The sequence below is a fragment of the Ranitomeya variabilis genome, chromosome 2, assembly GCF_051348905.1.
Source record: "Ranitomeya variabilis isolate aRanVar5 chromosome 2, aRanVar5.hap1, whole genome shotgun sequence".
Taxonomy (NCBI): domain Eukaryota; kingdom Metazoa; phylum Chordata; class Amphibia; order Anura; family Dendrobatidae; genus Ranitomeya; species Ranitomeya variabilis.
Genome location: NC_135233.1, coordinates 868,166,810 through 868,189,581, shown reverse-complemented (window position 1 = coordinate 868,189,581; position 22,772 = coordinate 868,166,810). Strand labels below are relative to the sequence as shown.

General features: G+C 44.4%; 1 long non-coding RNA gene across 1 annotated transcript in view; it reads left to right on the top strand.

The window, feature by feature from the left end:
• Nucleotides 1-20,544, top strand: part of LOC143809986 (uncharacterized) — an 86,453-nt gene extending 65,909 nt beyond the window's left edge. The window contains exons 2-3 of the long non-coding RNA XR_013222574.1: nucleotides 19,622-19,772; nucleotides 20,061-20,544. This is a non-coding gene — a long non-coding RNA (uncharacterized LOC143809986). The remainder of the gene's footprint in view (nucleotides 1-19,621; nucleotides 19,773-20,060) is intronic.
• Nucleotides 20,545-22,772: the final 2,228 nt, after the last annotated feature.

Here is a 22,772-nt window from a genome sequence, read left to right as displayed (position 1 = left end):
GTTTAGTATTTAGGCCGGCGTCACACTGGCGTGTTTTACAGACGTATGAGAGGCGCAGAAAATACGGATTGCATACGGTACAATGATTCTCTATGGCCCAGCTCCTATCTGCCGTATTTTACGGATCCGTATTATACGGTCTTGTAAGGCCGTAGAAAATCGCAGCATGCTGCGTTTGTCAGCATATTGCGCAAAAAATACGCCAATGAAAGTCTGTGGGGGCGAGAAAATTACAGATTACACACGGACAATGTGTGTGACTTGCGAGAAATACGCAGCGGTGTTCTCTAGAAAAGCTGGTAATTCAGTGCGGTGTACAGTAAAATCACACTGACAGAATAGAAAATTGACAGCTTTTCCTCTCTCCTTCACAAACCCGACAGGATATGAGGCATGGTTTACATACAGTAAACCATCTCATATCCCTTCTTTTATTACATATTCCTCTTTACTAATGTAAGAAGTGTTTCTGTGTAAAATTTGGGGTCTCTAGCTATTAAATTAAAGGGATAAATCCCAGAAAAAATTGGCATGGGCTCCTGCACAATTTTCTCCGCCAGAGTGGGAAAGCCAGTGACTGAGGGCAGATATTAATAGCCGAGAGAGGGACCATGGTTATAGGAAGTCAATTTGAAAAGTCCAAAAAATAAAGAAACAAACATCCGTACTGCTGATCCGTGAGAACCCCCAAAGTGGATTACTGCCAATCCAGCACCCTTAAGGTTGTGATGGCTGTACGTATCCTCCACACCTGAAATATAGGGGTGCCGCATCCAGAAAATATAAGCAGAATCCAACGAGAAAAATAGAAAAAAGTAGGAGCGCACTTACTCTGGTGGGATTAACATCACTTTATTAGGACATTCTTAAAAGCAAACAGCAGGGAGGGATGATGTCAGCTACGGACAACGGCCGTTTCGTGCTTCACGGCACTTCAACGGGTCCCCCCTTGGCTAAAAACATGGATGAACTCATATGAACTCGAGCCTGGGAACTTTTCAGAATATTTTCCCAGGCTCGAGTTCATATGAGTTCATCCAGCAGAGGGCGCATCACCGCGACTCAAAGTAACTACAGTACATTCCCCTGCATTCCATTCATTCACCAAGTTTTACAGACAGGACAACAGCTGCATTAGCACAGCTCCTGGGTGTAAAATGATTTAATCCCTTCAGATGGATTTAAAGCATGGGACAAGACTGAACGATGGAAGGTATGGAATATTGTTGTTTGTTTTGTTTAACTTTATTTCAGGTGACAAGGGTCTTCAGGTGGATTAAGAGTATAATAAAATATTAAAACAACATGTGTCTTTATTTCATTAAAATACTTTTTAATAATGTGTGTGTTTTATTAACCATTTCATACTATTGGATTTTATAATGGATAGGTGTCATAATTGACACCTGGCTTAATGTCACCTTACAATAGCAAGGTGACATTAACCCTTCATTACCCCATATCCCACCGCTACACGGGAGTGGGAAGAGAGAGGCTAAGTGCCAGAATAGGCACATCTTTCAGATGTGCCTTTTCTGGGGTGGCTGGGGGCAGATATTTTTAGCCAGGGGGGGTCCTATAACCATGGTCCCTATCTCGGCTATTAATATCTACCCTCATTCACTGGGTTTTTCCACTCTCGCGGAGAAAATTGCGCGGGAGCCCACGCCAGTTTTCCGCGATTTAACCCTTTAATTTAATAGCTAGAGCCCCCAAATTTGACACCAAGACACTTCTTACATTAGTAAAGAGGAATATGTAATAAAAGAATATGAGATGGTTTACTGTATGTAAACCATGTCTCATATCATGTCGGGTTTGTGAAGGAGATAGGAAAAGCCAGCAATTGAATTACCGGCTTTTCTGCTATCTAGCTCTGAATTAAATATAAATTCAGTGTATATATATATATATATATATATATATATATATATATATATATATATATATATATATATATATAGATTGTATATATGTTTTAACGAATATTTGAGCCCATGGATCCATTGTATGTCGGTTTTGTAAGCCTGCGAGAAAATATCGCAGTACGGATGCCATACGGATTACATACGGAGGATGACATGCGCAAAATACGCTGCCACACCCTGCCTACGGATGACATACGGATCACTATTTTGGGAACATTTCTGCGTATTACGGCCGTAAAAAACGGACCGCATTTTCATACGCCTAGTGTGACGCCGGCCTTATCGTCATGCATATCCTGAGTTACATATGGTATGTCATGCCGTTTACCAATCAGATTAATTATATTTACGCGAAAAACTGAACTGATTGCTACACTGCTACTAAGTAGTGATACATGTACAATGTACATAATTGTGTAGTGCATATTTTACTGTAATAGAATGCTTACTGCCATTCTATATTTTTTGAATTATAAATAGTATATCCAGCTAAAGATATGATGACATGAGTGGTTATTGTGTGTTCAGTAATGTGGAAAATGAGAAACATGGAATAATTCACATGCCTTGAGCAAGTGGTAAATCGAAATTTTATGTCAACATATTTTACGTGGTGAATCCTTATGCCAAAAGGAACAAATTTGAGGGGTAAGACTTACCATTTTGCAAAGTTCATATTTCCTTGGTACCCTAATATATATATATATATATATATATATATATATATATATATATACATACATTATATATATATATATATATATATATATATATATATATATATATATATATAAAACAGCACAGTTAAAGGGTAGGGTGCAAACGCCTCACAGGTACATACCAGTCCTTGTAAATAATTACAAAAAAAGTTGAGGCAGCACACCAAATCTAAGCTTGAGAAAGGCCTGTACCCAGGACCGAAACGTCGCCACATGGGCTATTAAAGAGCACTTTATAACGGATTTGGTGTGCTGCCTCAACTTTTTTTGAAAGAAAAAATAAATTAATTAATAAAAAAATATAGATAGATATATATATATATAGAGAGAGAGAGAGAGAGAAACTGACATTCTCAGCCTGAAAAGTTGGAGAGTGTCAAGCGAGAGAGTATACAAACATCATAGCATGGAATCCCAGCTGAAAGACACCTATCCATTACTAATCCTTTAATTATATTTTAAATAAACAGACATCAAGTATGAAGTGTTTTAATTGACAGAATGACACAGTAAAGGCTAAGTAGACAGCTGTGAGGTGATATTAATAGCTTGGGAGGCTCCATGTTTCTTACTCCCTTCCCAGACTATAAACAAGAGCCCACGGCTGTGGGCTTTCCCCCAACTGGTTAAGAAAAATAATGGGAAACCCATGTAATTTAATTTATTATATTAATTTAATTATTAGCTACAGTAAGCTACACATCGCACTGCTTTGATTATATATCTCAATGACATCTATCTACCTACCTATCTTTATCTGTGTATAAGATTGTTTTATTAGTTAGAAAACTAGCTTGATATTAAATAGAACTTTACTGTATGTAAAAGCTGATGTTAAAAATGCATTGTATACTGATTGCATTTGCATGACATACGGATGGTAGGTGAGAAAAAAAACACGTAACACTCTCCAACTTTTCTGTCTGAGAATCTCAGCTACTCTATACATGCAGATGTGAGCTAACACTAAAACACATAATCCTATCTCTGCTTCTATATTACTAAAGCAAAGATGCATATGGTTTTCACAGCCCGATATGGACCGCACCTAGCTTTGTCCTCCTTGTCATATACCGTAATGAAAGGTTTACATTAGTTAAATGTTCACATTTTAAGTGAACATGGTCAGGAAAACTGAGCTATGAAATCCAGATTGTTTCTCATTACTGTTACCATGGGAACAAGCTATTGGAACAAACAAAGAGTAGAAAGGAGATTAGGATATTAAGATAATTGCAGTGCTACACAAAAAATATCAGTAAAACATAAACTAATTTAGAAATATGAGTATTTTGACTGGAGTGCTATACAGGGCCAAAAAACATTAATGCTTCAATCCAAATATTCTTATAAACCACTTTTAATTCCTGGAAATCATTTTATTAAAAAAAAACTGGCGGTTTGGGAATAAGAATGTCAGTATACAAATCAGCATCTACTTCAGGAAAATACACATCTAAGATCCAGATGAAAAGCGTGAAAAATACAAAGTGAAGGAAAAATAGGCAAGAGTCAGAATTACACATTTATTAATGTGTCTTATGATTGTAGGAAAGTTAGATGTGTGTGTTCTGCTATTAACCTAAGTATCCTCTTGACTCATTTTCTTTAAGTGCACTGTATCCCGGGGAAAATCAGGATTTGCTAAACAATGTTTTCACTTTTAGATGAACTTTTCGACACTTTAGAAAAAAAAAGTTCTCTGGTGTACACTGTGGTTTTCTACATTATGACATTTTCTGTCATGGGGTATATATAAAGGTTTTTAGAAACAAGAATAATCCAAACTAAGGCCATATATCAAGTCCAAACACTCAGTTGATATGGATACCTAAAGTATTCTGGAAAGCCTCATTCAGGTGATGTGTTCACAGTTTGCTCAATTTGGAAGATAGCTGGGCTTCATTAGTTTCCTCCACTCTGTGCTCCTAAATACAGGTCTAAATTCTCCTTTGAGAAATTGTAACAATTAGATATGAGCAGGTCTTTTGAAATTCAAATTTGCCAGCCTCTCCAAATTTTCCCAAAACATTTGATTTGCAGTGAATACATTCTCCGAGAATCTCAATACTGCAAAGCCCCAAATTACATGAAGTCTCTTAGGTCTGTAATGATTCCCTTTTCAGCTCTTTAGTGCAAAGACAATGTTATAAATGTCTAAGTAACCTCAACCTATCTGTCTAAGGAGAAATGGATAGTAGCCGTTGGCAATCAACAGCTGTATTTGATAGGCATTTATGGGCCTAATAATATTACAAGGAAGTATGCAAAAAAAATGTGTTTACATTTCTGAAATGGGGAGATTTTTTTTTAGTCTTTAAAAGAAGTGTCTTGCCCATCTCACAAGGCAGGAAACACACTTTCTGTGACATGCATAGTTTAAAGATGTTTCTTTTCTACCAAAATTAGGACAGAGGCTCACTAAGGGTATGTGTCCACAGGCTGTATTACATCCGGAATAGCTGCGGATTGAACGCTGCGTAGATCCCCAGCGTTCAATCCACAGCGTCCAGATGTTACAGCATAGTGGAGGAGATTTTATGAAATCCAGTCTCCACTATGCGTGCGAACACGCACCTGGCGGCCCTGCGTTTCCGGACATGGGGCGCTTCCTTTTAGAATGCAGCATGTCTGTTTACCTTGCGGCGCCGCTCTGTCGCCGCAAGGTAAAACACAGAGCCCTATGAATGGGGTGCGGTGATTCCGGATGTGTACAAAGAACGTATAGAAGGGGGCGGCGCTTTGAGCGGAGAGAGTTTTCCACTCCGTCCAAAGCGCCGGCAATCCGGATAGTGGATTGAAATTGCCCTCCTTGTCCTCAGTGTCTGAAGAAATAACAATGCTGCTATTAAGGTGCTGTTCCTGTAGGATATAACAGATCAATTAATTCACAGTAATGCTGTCTGCAGGTCCATCACCTCCCCTAGCATCTTTGGAGTATTGATTCACTGACTGAAACAATCACTACAACTTCCAGTGTTGCAGTGTTATACCATGGTCAGATTTATATGATTTTCTATCCCTATAGAGCAGCTGATGTCTCTGACACCTATCCTTACGATATGCTCACAATAGTTTATAACATGGTTGTTTTACCAACAATTTTTGGCTCAATATTGCTGAAAGAAAAATTGCAGCATTCTGCGTGTGCATCTGATAATCGCATCACTAGCACTCATTCATGTCTAAGGCCTGTTTCACACGTCAGTGGCTCCGGTATGTGTGGTGACAGTTTTCTCACGTACCGGAGACACTGACACATGTAGACACTTTAAAATCAATGTGTCTCTGCAGATGTCAGTGATTTTTCGCGGACCGTGTGTCCGTGTGCAAAACACGGAGACATGTCAGTGTTCGTGGGAGCGCACGGATCACACGGACCCATTAAAGTCAATGGGTGCGTGTCAACACGTACCGCACACGGATGCCGTCCGTGTGCTGTCCGTGTGCATTTTTAAAATTTGAGGGTTAACATTCAAAGCAATTGTATCAATACCAGACAGGTGTCTAGACATTGCTTGGCCCAAAGTTTAACATAAGTCTAGACATTATTTTAGGCTCTGAGGTGAAGTTGGCAAGTTATCAGAGTGCTGCCATCTTTATACTCTGCTGACTCGATAATATTATGGCCACCCGTGTGGACACAGAGCGGCTAATAAGTTTGGTGGAGCAACATCCTGAAGTATGGGACACATGATGCGAAGGATACCATGACAGGCTGGCGATTGAACGTGGTTGGTTTGCTGTAGCTGAGCAGCTGTACCCCAGACCTGGTTGGTCCACGTATTCACCAGCAAAGCAGGCAAAGTTTGATAAGTTCCCCCATAGATGTTCCTTGCTGTATTGAACATGTAAATCATAGAAACTTATGACACTACTTCACATTGTGCTTTATATATGTTATGGTCCATGTCTCACCATCATAAGCATTCGGCTTATGTGTTGTTAAGCTTTATATTTACATGGACCTTATCATATACACTTTACAATATTCTTAGTACTTTCCAGTATGTTTGTCACGATTCACACCGTGACTGTCAAGATCCCTCAGCCGCTGCCTACAATATGTCACGGATTGGGGTGACCTTAGACCAGCAGACGGCTATCACATGTGCAGGGGGGCTTATCCTAGTTATCCCTCCACTGCCACAATGTGATGAAAAAACACACACGAGGCTATTGACCTCTTGTTTACAGCAGGGGCTTATTTTAGGTATCCCACTGCTCTTCAATATACCATGAACTGCAGGGATTTGTGTCTATCCCGCTTACAGTTCCACTTAACACTTGCAGCTCTCTGGCGCCCCCCTTACTCTCAGGTCAGATTAGGTACTGCACCTGGGGTAATTAGTCGCCAGAAAGGCTGCCTGCTATGTACTGGCTATTGGGCGCACTACAGCAACGCGATAACTACTCCCACTCAGGCAGGAACAATAATTATCAAGCCGCAGTCGCTACAGTGACCCCCCAACAGCCGGCACACGGTAAGCTGCCACCAGCGCCGATTAAACGGGTTCGGCTGCTAACCCCCAAAATAGTAGCGTAAATTCCCTTCAAAGACAGGGTACGTTTTTAGAGCATGGAGAACGAACTAGTAATAAATATGATACCCCATAAATGATTTTTAGGCAGTGTTTATAAAATATTTCACAAAGATGTTACAAATGAGACAATTGCAAATATGTACAAGGTAATTATGAAAATAAAAGGATTAAATGAAGAAAAGATAACACTCACATATTTTCAGATCATTGCATTGCAGGCAACCAGACATCCCAGCTCATTTGTCGTGCTGCTCAGGCCTCACAGGAAAAGACAAGAAGAAGGAGCTGGGGATCTGGCCACAAACTTAAGACCTACAGCTAGTGACATCACAGAAAGGGCTGGCTTTTCCAGATCCTCCTACCTTTCAGTCTGAGTACTTTGAATACAGATTGGTCTAATGCTTATAACTCCGTTCCAGTACATATCAGAATCATAGCACACCCAGCATTCAGCTTGTATTAACATGAGCTTTCTTATGAGATCAAATATGTCCTATTATTTACAGAGCAATCCCTACTTCTTCACCGGAGGGAGCTACAAGCCTGTGATTAGAGTCATGGATAGATCCACCGAGAGAGAATAAGAACATCTATTTTCGTGTTTTTAACGTAAACGGTTTGCGTAATATCTTACAAAAATGGAACAAAAGACTTTCATGATTCTAGAAGTTTCTCTAACAGTTCCTGCTAACACAAATTTCCCTTGCAGCTATGACCGTCGTAAATACCTTCCGTCAATAAAACTCCCCCACAAGGCAAGCTCTGCTACACAGACAGTTAGAACAACAGGGAAGGAAAGAGAACCAGAGAGAGGGGGGGGGTTTAGCCCCCGCATGCTAGCAAGAAAACTAACTTATGATATTTCATACCATATCGTGACACCTCCCCCTTTTGGCGTGCGCTACGGCGGCAGGACCTCTCGGTATGCCTCCATGCGCACCTCCGTGGGTTCACCCTGGCGGGACAGTCCATCTGCATTCCCATGCTCTTTGCCCGCTTTGTGTTTAATGGTGAAGTCAAATTGCTGAAGGGCAAGGCTCCAGCGTAGCAACCTGCCATTGGTTCCACACATGGTGCTTAGCCAGCGCAGAGGGTCGTGGTCGGTCACCACAGTGAAGGTGCGCCCGTACAAGTAGGGCTGCAAGCGCTGCAGGGCCCAGACTATGGCCAGGCACTCCTTCTCAATGGTGGAGTAGGCCACTTCCCTCGGCAAAAGTTTCCGGCTCAGGTACAACACGGGGTGCTCTTGGTCCTCCGAGTCCACCTGGCTGAGCACAGCACCAAGGCCAAACTCGCTGGCGTCGGTCTGTACCAAGAATGGTCGACTGCTGTCGACTGCTTTCAACACAGGGGCGTTGCACAGTGCGGTTTTCAACGCCTGGAAGGCCCCCTCACAGCCATCTGTCCAGTTGACGATGTGGGGTAGCTTCTTCCTGGTGAGGTCCGTCAAAGGTTTTGCCAGGCTACTATAGTGCTGCACGAAGCGCCTATAGTACCCTGCAGTGCCCAGGAAGGACATCACCTGTTTCTTGTTCCTGGGAGTGGGCCAGTTCACGATCACGCCCACTTTGTCAGGCTCCGGTTTCAGGGTGCCTCCGCCTACCCGGTGCCCCAGGTAGTGAACCTCCCTCATGCCCATCTGGCACTTTCCCGGCTTGATAGTCAGTCCTGCTCGGTGAATTCGCCCGAGCACCTCCTCGAGATGCTGCAGGTGTTCATCCCAGGAAGGACTGAAGATGGCAATGTCATCTAAGTACGCCACGGCGTACTTCTCCAGTCCCTGAAGCAGGAGATTGACCATCCGCTGGAAAGTGGCAGGGGCATTCTTCATGCCGAAGGGCATGACCGTGGACTCGTACAGTCCAAAGGGTGTGATAAAGGCGGACTTCTCCTGCGCCTCGGGGCTCAGGGGAATCTGCCAGTATCCGCGACTCAGATCCATGATTGTCAGGTATTTTGCGCCAGCTAACTTCTCAAGCAGCTCTTCGATGCGCGGCATTGGGTGCGCGTCAGAGGCTGTAATGGCGTTGAGCCCCCTGTAGTCCACGCAGAACCGGGTGGTCCGGTCCTTCTTTGGCACGAGAACTACAGGTGAGGCCCATGCGCTCTTTGACCGTCGAATCACCCCCAGCTGTAACATCTCATCGATCTCCTGGCGCATAATCTGCTGCACCTGGTCAGAGATTCGATAGGGTGTTCGCCGTAGTGGGGCGTGATTCCCGGTGTCCACCTCGTGGACGGCTAACTCAGTCCTTCCAGGCCGGTTGGAGAACACGACCCGGAAGGGTTCCAGCATGGTTTGCAACTGCAACCGCTGTGGTTCATCTAGCGAGGCGCTTACCTCCACGTCCTCAATGGACCCATGGGCCTTGGCTTGGGCCAGCATGTCCAGGAGGGTGTCTTCCTCCCCTTCTTCGGGTGCGCTGCAGACCGGTAGGACGAAAGGTTCGCGTTCGTGATGAGCCTTCATCATGTTGACGTGAAAGGCCTTTCGCCTACCCCGAGTGTGGTCAAGCGTGACCACATAGGTGACCGGGTTGAGCTGTTGGTGGACGACGTACGGGCCCTCCCAGGCTGCCTGAAGCTTATCCGTTGGTACAGGAACCAGCACCCACACCTTTTGACCCACGTGGTAGGTCCGCTCCCGGGCGTTCTGGTCGTACCAGTGCTTCTGATCAGCCTGAGCCTGCGTCATGTTGTCATGCACCAACTGCGTCAAGGTCTGCATCTTGTCACGGAAGCGCATGACATACTCCACTATGGACACTTCAGAAGGGTTCGGCTCCTCTTCCCAGGATTCTCTTACCAACCCAAGGGGTCCCCGGACTCGCCTGCCGTACAGGAGCTCGAAGGGGGAGAACCCCGTCGAGGCCTGCGGAACCTCTCTGTAAGCGAATAGCAGGTGTGGGAGGTACCGCTCCCAGTCGCGCCCTTGTGTCTCAACCAGCATGCGTAGCATCTGTTTGAGGGTACCATTGAAGCGTTCACACAAGCCATTGGTCTGTGGGTGATACGCACTCGATACCAGGTGCTTCACCTGCATTTTCTCACAGAGAGCCTCCATTAGGTGAGACATAAATTGGGTCCCTCGATCAGTAAGCATTTCCCTGGGAAATCCTACCCGTGAAAAGATGGCCAACAGGGCATCCGCCACCTTATCTGCCCTAGTTGATGACAGAGCTACTGCCTCTGGGTACCGGGTAGCGTAGTCTACCACAGTAAGAATAAATCGCTTTCCAGAGCTGCTGGAGACGGCCAGCGGGCCCACAATGTCCACCGCAATCCTCTGGAAAGGCTCCTCTATCACTGGCAAAGGGATCAGGGGAGCCTTAAGAGCAGGCCCCGCCTTCCCCACTCTTTGACAGGTGACACAGGAGCGGCAGTAGTTTGACACATCTGTCCCCATCTTAGGCCAATAGAAGTGTTGAGACAGCCGGGCCTTAGTTTTGCTGATACCCAAGTGTCCAGCTAGCGGGATCTCATGGGCAATCCGCAACAACTCACCCCGGAATTGCTGTGGGACGACCAGCTGTCTTTCCCTCAACCACTCCTTTTGTGATTCTCCGGGTACTGTCTCCCGGTACAACCTTCCTCCTTCCCAGAACACCTTCTCCTTATCAGTCTCGGAGAAGCGCGTCCCGGCGAGTTGTCTCAAACTCTCTAGGCTCGCATCTGTGTGCAGAGCGGCCTGAAACTCCTGGCTAGGGGAAGCCAAAAGCGATGTCAGGGTCCCTTCCCCACGGGAGCCCTCTGGGACCTGCACTGGGTCCACCTCTGGTTCAGTCACACTGATGACTGAGGAGGGTCCGGAAGGCAGACAGGTATCTGCGTTCCGGGCACTCTGACTGCGGGTGACAGCAGCTACGTAGGCTGTCTCCCCGGGGATTTCTACAGACCCATCAGCTGATGCTGCTATGGGCTCTACCTCCCCATCCACCCCCATTACCTCAGGAGCATTGCTACTTATGGGCCAGTTACCTTCCTCGGTGGCACTGGTCAATTGCATGGCATCACCTTGCTCACGGTTCCCATGTATCTCCCCATTTCCGGTAGCACCGACACTTGCCCCTGCTAGGGGTTCCTCAGCCGTCTCACTCCGCAGAGCAACGTGGCTGAGCACTCCTGTACCTATGGACACATCAACTTTCACAGAAACATTATTATCAGATACAGTTGGCACAGGTACAACATTTTCACCATCAATCCTAGGGAAAAAATGGTTAACAGATGCATCACTACAAGATAAAGCATGGTCAGGTAACACATGCGATTTCCCATCATCATCATCATCATCACCAGGGTTAACTTTACCCTCATTAGTAGATTGGGGAGGAGGGTCATCCACGAAGTATGCAACCAACCTCCCCAAATCAGTCCCCAACAAAACATCAGTGGGCAAATTATCAGACAGCCCCACTTCCTTCACCCCGCTCCCGGCACCCCAATCAATAAAAACCCGGGCCATCGGTAAGGGACAGCTGATGCCCCCAATCCCAGTGACAGTTAGGGTTTTCCCCGGAATGATTTCTTCAGGGGCCGCCAGTTCGGGTCGGATGAGGGTTCGTTCAGCCCCGGTGTCCTTGAGGCCTGTAGCAACACGACCTCCCACAGTGACATGCTGTACGTTATCACACCCCCTCCCAACCACACCACCCACCAAAAGAACGGCTGCATTAGGCCCTGGGGCCTGGGATGAGGGGTTCTTCTGCCTGGCTGGACATTGGTGACTGAGGTGTCCAGTCTGCCTGCAGTGGTAACACTGGCGATGTTCGGTGGTAGGTCTGGTGCTGTTGGCCACGGGGACAGGACCTCTGGTGTGTTGGCTGGCAGGGGTACTGGCGTTGGCTGCAGGCTTACCCCCTCTCCAGCTGGTGGTGACTGGCTTCCGCACTTCCGATCTACGGTTGGCCTCATAGGCATCGGCAATCTGCGCTGCTTTCGTCACGTCTTTGGGTTCTCTGTCCATCACAAACTGTCGCACCTCAGTTGGGCAAAGACGGAAGAACTGGTCTTTGATCATCAGGTCTCGCAGCTGTACAAAGGTGGTCACTGACAGTCCTTGGGTCCACTGGTCAAAGTGGGTCCCCAGTCCATGCACCACATCACTGTAACTGTCGTGTGGGCCACGTTGGAGGGTCCGAAACTTTTTACGGTACACCTCGGGTGTAAGCTGGTACTTGGCTATCAGAGCCTGCTTGATGGCCTCATAGTCACCATCTTGTTCTTGAGGGAGTGCAGCAAACGCCTCCAGAGCTTTTCCTCTCAGCCCTGGTGTCAGGTACCGTGCCCATTCTTGTGTAGGCAGCTGGTACTGTCTGCAGGCTTTCTCAAAGGCCCGCAGAAAAGTGTCCAAGTCCCCATCCTTTTCCATAACAGGAAAGTGGTCGGGTCGGGGTTTTGGTGTCTGAGCGCTGCTGGGCTCACGGCTGGACTGGGACGACCCCTGCATTTGCAGTTGGGCCATCTGCAGCTGGTACTCCCGCTGCGCTTGGGCCTCTCGCTCGGCTCGCTGGGCCTGGGCCTCTCGCTCGGCTCGGGCCTCGGCCTCCTGCCGGTATTGCTGAATCAGCTGCAGACGTCTCTCTAGATCATCTGCGGGGCATTGTTGCAGAGCCAGCTGCAGGAGGAGGTCTGCGCCCCCTTGGTTGCCAGTAGGGCCCGTATTCAGTGGTTGGACCTCTGCGGCAGCACCATGCTCGCTTGTGCCAGCTTCTGCGGCCTCTGGGCTCTGTGGCCTGGCTTGGTCTGCTTCAAATTGCACCAGTTCAGCGACCATTTGAGCCTTGGACTTGTCCTGGGGTTTCAGGCCATGGTACATGCATATCCCAGCAAGAGTGTCTTTCTTCTGCTGGGTGTACCAGGCTTCTCCTTTCGCAGCCATGGTTGCCAAATAAAAGATAGAATAGAAAAACGAAAAGAAAGGGAAGGGATAATTACCAGTACACAATTGTCTCACAACTAATAAACACTGAGTTCGTTCTCCAAACTTATTTGCGCAGAGTTCTCGCAAGAACTTTCTGCAAGTTTTTAGTGAGAGGAATGATTGCTCAAACCAAATCACTAATGCTCTAATATCCCACCGCCTTGCCACCAATTTGTCACGATTCACACCGTGACTGTCAAGATCCCTCAGCCGCTGCCTACAATATGTCACGGATTGGGGTGACCTTAGACCAGCAGACGGCTATCACATGTGCAGGGGGGCTTATCCTAGTTATCCCTCCACTGCCACAATGTGATGAAAAAACACACACGAGGCTATTGACCTCTTGTTTACAGCAGGGGCTTATTTTAGGTATCCCACTGCTCTTCAATATACCATGAACTGCAGGGATTTGTGTCTATCCCGCTTACAGTTCCACTTAACACTTGCAGCTCTCTGGCGCCCCCCTTACTCTCAGGTCAGATTAGGTACTGCACCTGGGGTAATTAGTCGCCAGAAAGGCTGCCTGCTATGTACTGGCTATTGGGCGCACTACAGCAACGCGATAACTACTCCCACTCAGGCAGGAACAATAATTATCAAGCCGCAGTCGCTACAGTGACCCCCCAACAGCCGGCACACGGTAAGCTGCCACCAGCGCCGATTAAACGGGTTCGGCTGCTAACCCCCAAAATAGTAGCGTAAATTCCCTTCAAAGACAGGGTACGTTTTTAGAGCATGGAGAACGAACTAGTAATAAATATGATACCCCATAAATGATTTTTAGGCAGTGTTTATAAAATATTTCACAAAGATGTTACAAATGAGACAATTGCAAATATGTACAAGGTAATTATGAAAATAAAAGGATTAAATGAAGAAAAGATAACACTCACATATTTTCAGATCATTGCATTGCAGGCAACCAGACATCCCAGCTCATTTGTCGTGCTGCTCAGGCCTCACAGGAAAAGACAAGAAGAAGGAGCTGGGGATCTGGCCACAAACTTAAGACCTACAGCTAGTGACATCACAGAAAGGGCTGGCTTTTCCAGATCCTCCTACCTTTCAGTCTGAGTACTTTGAATACAGATTGGTCTAATGCTTATAACTCCGTTCCAGTACATATCAGAATCATAGCACACCCAGCATTCAGCTTGTATTAACATGAGCTTTCTTATGAGATCAAATATGTCCTATTATTTACAGAGCAATCCCTACTTCTTCACCGGAGGGAGCTACAAGCCTGTGATTAGAGTCATGGATAGATCCACCGAGAGAGAATAAGAACATCTATTTTCGTGTTTTTAACGTAAACGGTTTGCGTAATATCTTACAAAAATGGAACAAAAGACTTTCATGATTCTAGAAGTTTCTCTAACAGTTCCTGCTAACACAAATTTCCCTTGCAGCTATGACCGTCGTAAATACCTTCCGTCAATAAAACTCCCCCACAAGGCAAGCTCTGCTACACAGACAGTTAGAACCACAGGGAAGGAAAGAGAACCAGAGAGAGGGGGGGGTTTAGCCCCCGCATGCTAGCAAGAAAACTAACTTATGATATTTCATACCATATCGTGACAATGTTCCCTGTGTTTTATTTTATAATTACTCATGAACCATGCTTGTTAGAAATTGCTTAAAAATGCAGTGTGTGTTTCTGGCAGCATTTTATTTCTGGTGTGTATCTTTATATTTTGCAAAGTGTAGTTTTCATGTTTGCAAACACTAACGAATACCTAGGTAACTCAAGGCCTAGATGTCTGGCATGTGCACAACCTGCATTTTTGTGCCCACACTTCCCTGGCGTAACAAAACGTGTAACATCATATTTTGCACTGTGAACTGTATTCAAGCATATCTCCATAGATGCCTAACATTATTTTCTCTTATGCGTAACAATGTTTTTTTTTTGGATATCTCTTAATTGACCAGTGTACTATATGCAAAAAGTGTTGCCCTTAAAGTCTCTGTTAACCCCTTCACCCCCAAGGGTGGTTTGCACGTTAATGACCAGGCCAATTTTTACAATTCTGACCACTGTCCCTTTATGAGGTTATAACTCTGGAACGCTTCAACGGATCTTGGCGATTCTGACATTGTTTTCTCATGACATATTGTACTTCATGATAGTGGTAAAATTTCTTCGATATAACTTGCGTTTATTTGTGAAAAAAGGATATTTGGCAAAAATTTTGAAAATTTCGCAATTTTCCAACTTTGAATTTTTATGCCCTTAAATCACAGACATATGTCACGCAAAATACTTAATAAGTAACATTTCCCACATGTCTACTTTACATCAGCACAATTTTGGAACCAAATTTTTTTTTGTTAGGGAGTTATAAGGGTTAAAAGTTGACCAGAAATTTCTCATTTTTACAACACCATTTTTTTTAGGGACCACATCTCATTTTAAGTCATTTTGAGGGGTCTATATGACAGAAAATACCCAAGTGTGACACCATTCTAAAAACTGCACCCCTCAAGGTGCTCAAAACCACATTCAAGAAGTTTATTAACCCTTCAGGTGTTTCACAGGAATTTTTGGAATGTTTAAATAAAAATGAACATTTAACTTTTTTTCACACAAAATTTATTTCAGCTCCAATTTGGTTTATTTTACCAAGGGTAACAGGAGAAAATGGACCCAAAAAGTTGTTGTACAATTTGTACTGAGTACGCTCATACCCCATATGTGGGGGTAAACCACTGTTTGGGCGCATGGCAGAGCTCGGAAGGAAAGGAGCGCCATTTGACTTTTCAATGCAAAATTGACTGGAATTGACATGGGACGCCATGTTGCGTTTGGAGAGCCCCTGATGTGCCTAAACATTGAAACCCCCCACAAGTGACACCATTTTGGAAAGTAGACCCCTTAAGGAACTTATCTAGATGTGTGTTGAGCACTTTGACCCAACAAGTGCTTCACAGAAGTTTATAATGCAGAGCCGTAATAATAAAAAATCATATTTTTTCACAAAAATGATCTTTTCGCCCCCATTTTTTTATTTTCCCAAGGGTAAGAAAAGAAATTAGACCACAAAAGTTGTTGTGCAATTTGTCCTGAGTACGAAGATACCCCATATGTGGGGGTAAACTACTGTTTGGGCGCATAGCAGAGCTCGGAAGGGAAGGAGCGCTATTGTACTTTTCAATGCAAAATTGACTGGAATTAAGATGGGACGCCATGTTGCGTTTGGAGAGCCCCTGATGTGCCTAAACATTAAAACCCCCCACAAGTGACACCATTTTGGAAAGTAGACCCCCTAAGGAACTTATCTAGATGTGTTTTGAGAGCTTTGAACCCCCAAGTGTTTCACTACAGTTTATAACGTGGAGCCGTGAAAATAAAAATTCCTCTTTTTTTTCACAGAAATGATTTTTAGCCCCCAGCTTTGTATTTTTACAAGGGTAACATAATAAATTGGACCCCAAAAGTTGTTGTCCAGTTTGTCCTGAGTACGCTGATACCCCACATGTGGGGGGGAACCACTGTTTGGGCGCACGGCAGAGCTCGGAAGGGAAGGAGCGCCATTTGGAATGCAGACTTAAATGGATTGGTCTGCAGGCGTCACGCTGCATTTGCAGAGCCCCTGATGTACCCAAACAGTAGAAACCCCCCCCAAGTGACCCCATATTGGAAATTAGACCCCCCAAGGAACTTATCTAGATGTGTTGTGAAAACTTTGAACCCCCAAGTGTTTCACTACAGTTTACAACGCAGAGCCGTGAAAATAAAAAATCTTTTTTTTCCCACAAAACTTATTTTTTAGCCCCCAGTTTTGTATTTTCCTAAGGGTAACAGGAGAAATTGGACCCCAAAAGATGTTGTCCAATTTGTCCTGAGTACGCCGATACCCCATATGTTGTGGTAAACCCCTGTTTGGGTACACGGGAGAGCTCTGAAGGGAAGGAGCACTGTTTTACTTTTTCAATGCAGAATTGTCTGGAATTGAGATCGGATGCCATGTCCCGTTTGGAGAGCTCCTGATGTGCCCAAACAGTGGAAACCCCCCAATTATAACTGAAACCCTAATCCAAACACACCCCTTACCCTAATCCCAACGGTAACCCTAACCACACCCCTAACTCTGACACACCCCTAATCCCAACCCTATTCCCAACCATAAATGTAATCCAAACCCTAACCCTAACTTTAGCCCCAACCCTAACTGTAGCCTTAACCCTAGCCCTAACCCTAGCCCTAACCCTAGCAATAACCCTAACCCTAACCCTAGCCCTAACCCTAGCCCTAACCCTAGCCCTAACCCTAGCAATAACCCTAACCCTAACCCTAACCCTAGCAATAAACCTAGCCCTAACCCTAACCCTAGCAATAACCCTAGCCTTAACCCTAGCCGTAACCCTAGCCCTAACCCTAACCCTAGCCCTAACTTTTTTTTTATTTTTTTATTTTTCCCTAACTAAGGGGGTGATGAAGGGGGGTTTGATTTACTTTTATAGCGGGTTATTTAGCTGATTTTTATGATTGGCAGCCGTCACACACTGAAAGCCGCTTTTTATTGCAAAAAATATTTTTTGCGTTACCACATTTTGAGAGCTATAATTTTTCCATATTTGAGTCCACAGAGTCATGTGAGGTCCTGTTTTTTGCGGGACGAGTTGACGTTTTTATTGGTAACATTTTCGGGCACATGACATTTTTTGATCGCTTTTTATTCCGATTTTTGTGAGGCAGAATGATCAAAAACCAGCTATTCATGAATTTCTTCCGCGTTTGGTAAAATTGATAAAGCAGTTTTATTCTTCAGGTCAGTACGATTACAGCGATACCTCATTTATATCATTTTTTATGTTTTTGCGCTTTTATACGATAAAAGCTATTTTATAGAAAAAATAATTATTTTGGTATTGCTTTATTCTCAGGACTATAACTTTTTTATTTTTTTGCTGATGATGCTGTATGGAGGCTCGTTTTTTGCGGGACAAGATGTTGTTTTCAGTGATACCATGGTTATTTATATTCGTCTTTTTGATCGCATGTTATCCACTTTTTGTTTGGTATGGTAATAAAGCGTTGTTTTTTGCTCGTTTTTTTTTTTTCTCACGGTGTTTACTGAAGGGGTTAACTAGTGGGGCAGTTTTATAGGTTGGGTCGTTACAGACGCGGCAATACTAAATATGTGTACTTTTATTGTTTTTTTTTTATTATTTAGATAAAGAAATGTATTTATGGGAATAATATATATTTTTTTTCTTTATTTAGGAATTTATTTTTTATTCATTTTTTTACACATGTGGAAAAATTGGTTTTTTACTTTTTTTACTTTGTCCCAGGGGGGGACATTACAGATCAGTGATCTGACAGTGTGCACAGCACTCTGTCAGATCTGCGATCTGCTGTGCAGGGCTGCAGTCTTACCAGCGCCTGCTCTGAGCAGGCACTCGGTAAGCCACCTCCCTCCCTGCAGGACCGCGGCCATCTTGGATCCGGGACCTGCGGCGAGGAGGGAGGTAGGAGACCCTCGGAGCAACGCGATCACATCGCGTTGCTCCGGGGGTCTCAGGGAAGCCCGCAGGGAGCCCCCTCCCTGCGCGATGCTTTCCTATACCGCCGGCACACCGCGATCATGTTTGATCGCAGTGTGCCGGGGGTTAATGTGCCGGGGGCGGTCCGTGACCGCTCCTGGCACATAGTGCCGGATGTCAGCTGCGATATGCAGCTGACACCTGGCCGCGATCGGCCGCGCTCCCCCCGTGAGCGCGGCCGATTGCGTATGACGTACTATCCTGTCGGTGGTCATACGGGCCCACCCCACCTCGACGGGATAGTACGTCAGATGTCAGAAAGGGGTTAATGTTTTTTTTTTAATTTATTAAAATAATATAATGTTAAACATCTAAGGATCAACATGTGCTGACTGCTATTTTTAAACCAACATACCCAAAAAATCTCATACAGTAGCTCCTTGGAGGGTTTGATTTTAACATGTCTTGCTGGGCACAACACAGTTTGTGTGTGACTGATTGAAATCAAATGTTTACACTTAATTAATGCCATCATACACAATTATTCACACAAGTCAAGCCCTTACATATGGCTAATGGTCATTGCTAATTGTGTTAATGTTTGAGTTGTTATACCCAGCCACAGTCCTGCAGGCTATGTTTTTGCCAACAGTTTATAACAGTGCTCATGCTAGTCATATCGTAATTTTTAAAATAATAATAATAATTAAAAATAATAATTTTTATTTATATAGCGCCAACATATTCTGCAGCACTTTACAATTAAGCGGGGACATGTACAAACAATAAATTCGGTACGAGGAAAATTACAACATGGTGCTAAATGGTCACACAATTCTTAGTCTCAATGGCAAGGGATTAGCATTTTTTATCAAAAATGCATTTTGGTACCAGGCATGATGATCAAAAGCGTAATACTTTTAAACTCTAACATAGCTGAACACATTGTGTTGTTTAATGAATATTTGGCTATTATTGGGAATGTGACTTGTTGTGTTTCTACTTTTCCAACAGTTGATTTGGTTAAACGGCGATGGCAGTCAGCAAGGGACCAGTTTAAGCGGGAATTTAATCCCCTCCCCTCCACATCAGGTGCTTCTAAAAAACGCCAATATGTGTTCTACAGAAACTTAGCCTTTCTTCTCCCAATCCTGGAGCTAAATCTGTAAGTGTCACTGTGTATGATTGTACCAACATATTAAACTAACTACACTGTCTTTAACACATTTACAAATATTAAAAATTTAAAAAAAGTCAGGTAAATCTTTGATCACTAGTTATCTTTCAGAAGGACATTTGTGCTTTCAATAATCCTCATGTTTATATGTTGAATTAACAAATACAAACATGTTCCAAATCTAACTTCATTTGTGAAAACCAAAATGTGTTTTTGAATGTTATTTAGGATTAGTTTAGCATTGTGACATAAACTGTTAATGTTATTTTATCCTAGGACTGATGACAACCTTGAGGACTCTGATGAATCACCAACAACAGCAAGATCAGTGCTCTGTACCTCGGCATCGGAGACCAAAGCCCCAGCAGAACCCACTCCATCAACGCAGCCTGATGAGCAGGTGTCTGATGCTGCAGAAATATCCACTGATGCTGGTCCTGAAAGCACACAAACAACAGCCCCAACCACATCACAAACAGCAGCCCCAGCACCACAGGCAGCATCAACAGCCAATCTACCTCAGTATCTAACTCACACTCTCTGAGATAGGCGAACCAGGCGACATGACCAGCCACGTATGCTGCCCGAGCTCATTGATGCTAGAGTTTTATCCATACTCAATTCCATGACACCAGAAAATTCTGTAGATCGGTTTGGTCGCTCCCTGTCTCCTTGCCTTGGCAAAGTTCCTGATGGATGGCAGGAACGAGTACGTGCTGCAATCTTGACCCTCATTGCTGCAAGCCAAGGAGAGCAGGAACCAAACCAGGTGCTAGGTACCATTGAGCAATGGCGAACTGCCCAGCATCAAATACAAATGCCATCTGCTACCAATATACCAAATGCACAAAATGTAGGTACACAACAATCACAGGAAATGTGTTGTGAATTCGGTTTGTGGGCTCCCCCGGTGGTCTGTTATGGTAGTGCCTCTTATGTGCCTTCCTCCATCTCTGATTACCTGTCGCCACCCTCTAGGGGAGTTTCCTATTTAAGGCTGCTTGGCTGTTAGTCATATGCCGGCCAACAATGTGCTAGTAGCATTCTGTTGCATTCACCTGCCTCAAGTTCCAGTTCAGCTAAGTTGAATTTTGTTTCTTGTTTTTGCTATTTTTGTCCAGCTATCTGCAATGTGACTCTTCAGTGCTGGAAGCTCTTGTGGACAGAAAATTACTACTCCAGTGGCATGAGTTGTCACTGGAGTTTAAAGTAATTTCTGGATGGTGTTTTTGAATAGTGATTTTTAGGTCGACCGTGAAGTAACACTTTCCTGTCCTTCTGCTATCTAGTAAGCGGACCTCACTGTGCTAAATCTGCTGTTCATCCTACGTATGTCATTTCCTCTGAACTCACCGTCAATATCTGTGGGGGCCTACTATCATCTTTTGGGGTTCCTCACTGGAGGTAAGGCAGGCCTGTATATTCCTCTTATAGGGGTAGTTAGATCTCCGGCTGGCGCGTGGTGTCTAGGGCATCGTAGGTACATCCCCCGGCTACTGTAAGTGTTGGGTCAGGTTCAGGTCACGGTCGACCTTAGTTTCCATCACCCGAGAGCTAGTCCGTTTTGTATTTTTATTCCCCTGGTCATTGGGGTAACCATAACAGTTTGGCCGGCCTGTAAAAAATCTATGTGTTAAAGTATGCACTAAAGCAGGAAGGAGGAGAAAAGGTTTTTTTTTTTTTTTTCTGTGTTTGAAAGTGCACCTTAGTTTGCTCATTTGTATTCCTTGCTTAAACTGCAGTCTTCAGCCTTTTTTTTTCTCCTCTCCTCTTAACCTCTGAATGTTTGGGTTACACCCATTTGAATATGGATCCACAGAGTTTAGTTGCAGGTTTAAATAACCTTGCGACAAAAGTACAGAACCTACAAGATTTTGTTATACGTGCTCCAATGTCTGAACCTAAGATTCCTCTGCCTGAATACTTTACCGGAGACAGATCCCGGTTTTTGAGTTTCAGAGAAAATTGCAAATTGTTTTTGTCTCTGAGATCTCACTCTGCTGGTGATCATACTCAACAAGTTAAAATTGTTATCTCTCTATTGCGCGGCGACCCACAAAGTTGGGCATTTGCATTATCGCCAGGGGATCCTGCGTTGTTAAATGTAGATGCGTTTTTTCAGGCTTTGGGGTTGCTTTATGAAGAGCCTAATTTGGAGATTTTGGCTGAGAAAGCCTTGATAGCTCTTTCCCAAGGGCAAGATGAAGCTGAGATATACTGCCAGAAATTCCGTAAATGGTCGGTGCTTACTAGATGGAATGAGTGCGCTTTAGCAGCTAATTTCAGAGAAGGTCTCTCTGATGCCGTGAAGGATGTCATGGTGGGGTTCCCTGTGCCTGCAGGTCTGAATGATGCCATGAAATTGGCTATCCAGATTGATCGGCGTTTGCGGGAGCGCAAATCTGTGCACCATATGGCGGTATCTTCTGAGCAAAAACCTGTGCACCATATGGCGGTGTCTTCTGAGCAAAGACCTGTGCACCATTTGGCGGTGACCTCTGAAAAGGCATTAGAGCATATGCAATGCGATCGTGTTTTGTCTAGAGGCGAACGTCAAAATTACAGGCGCAAAAATGGATTGTGCTTCTACTGTGGAGATCCAGCTCATGTTATATCAGCATGCTCTAAACGTATAAATAAGGTTGATAAAAAGGTTGATAAATCTTTTTCTACAGGTACCTTGCAGTCAAAATTTCTTTTGTCCGTGACATTGATTTGTACCTTATCATCTGTTACTGTGAATGCTTATGTGGATTCTGGCGCCGCTCTGAGTCTCATGGATTGGTCCTTTGCCAAGCGTTGTGGGTTTGATTTGGAGCCATTGGAAGTTTCTATTCCCCTGAAGGGTATTGATTCTACACCTTTGGCTAGCAATAAACCACAATATTGGACACAAGTGACTATGCGTCTTACCCCAGACCATCAGGAGATTATTCGTTTCCTTGTATTATATAACCTACATGATGTCTTAGTGCTTGGATTACCATG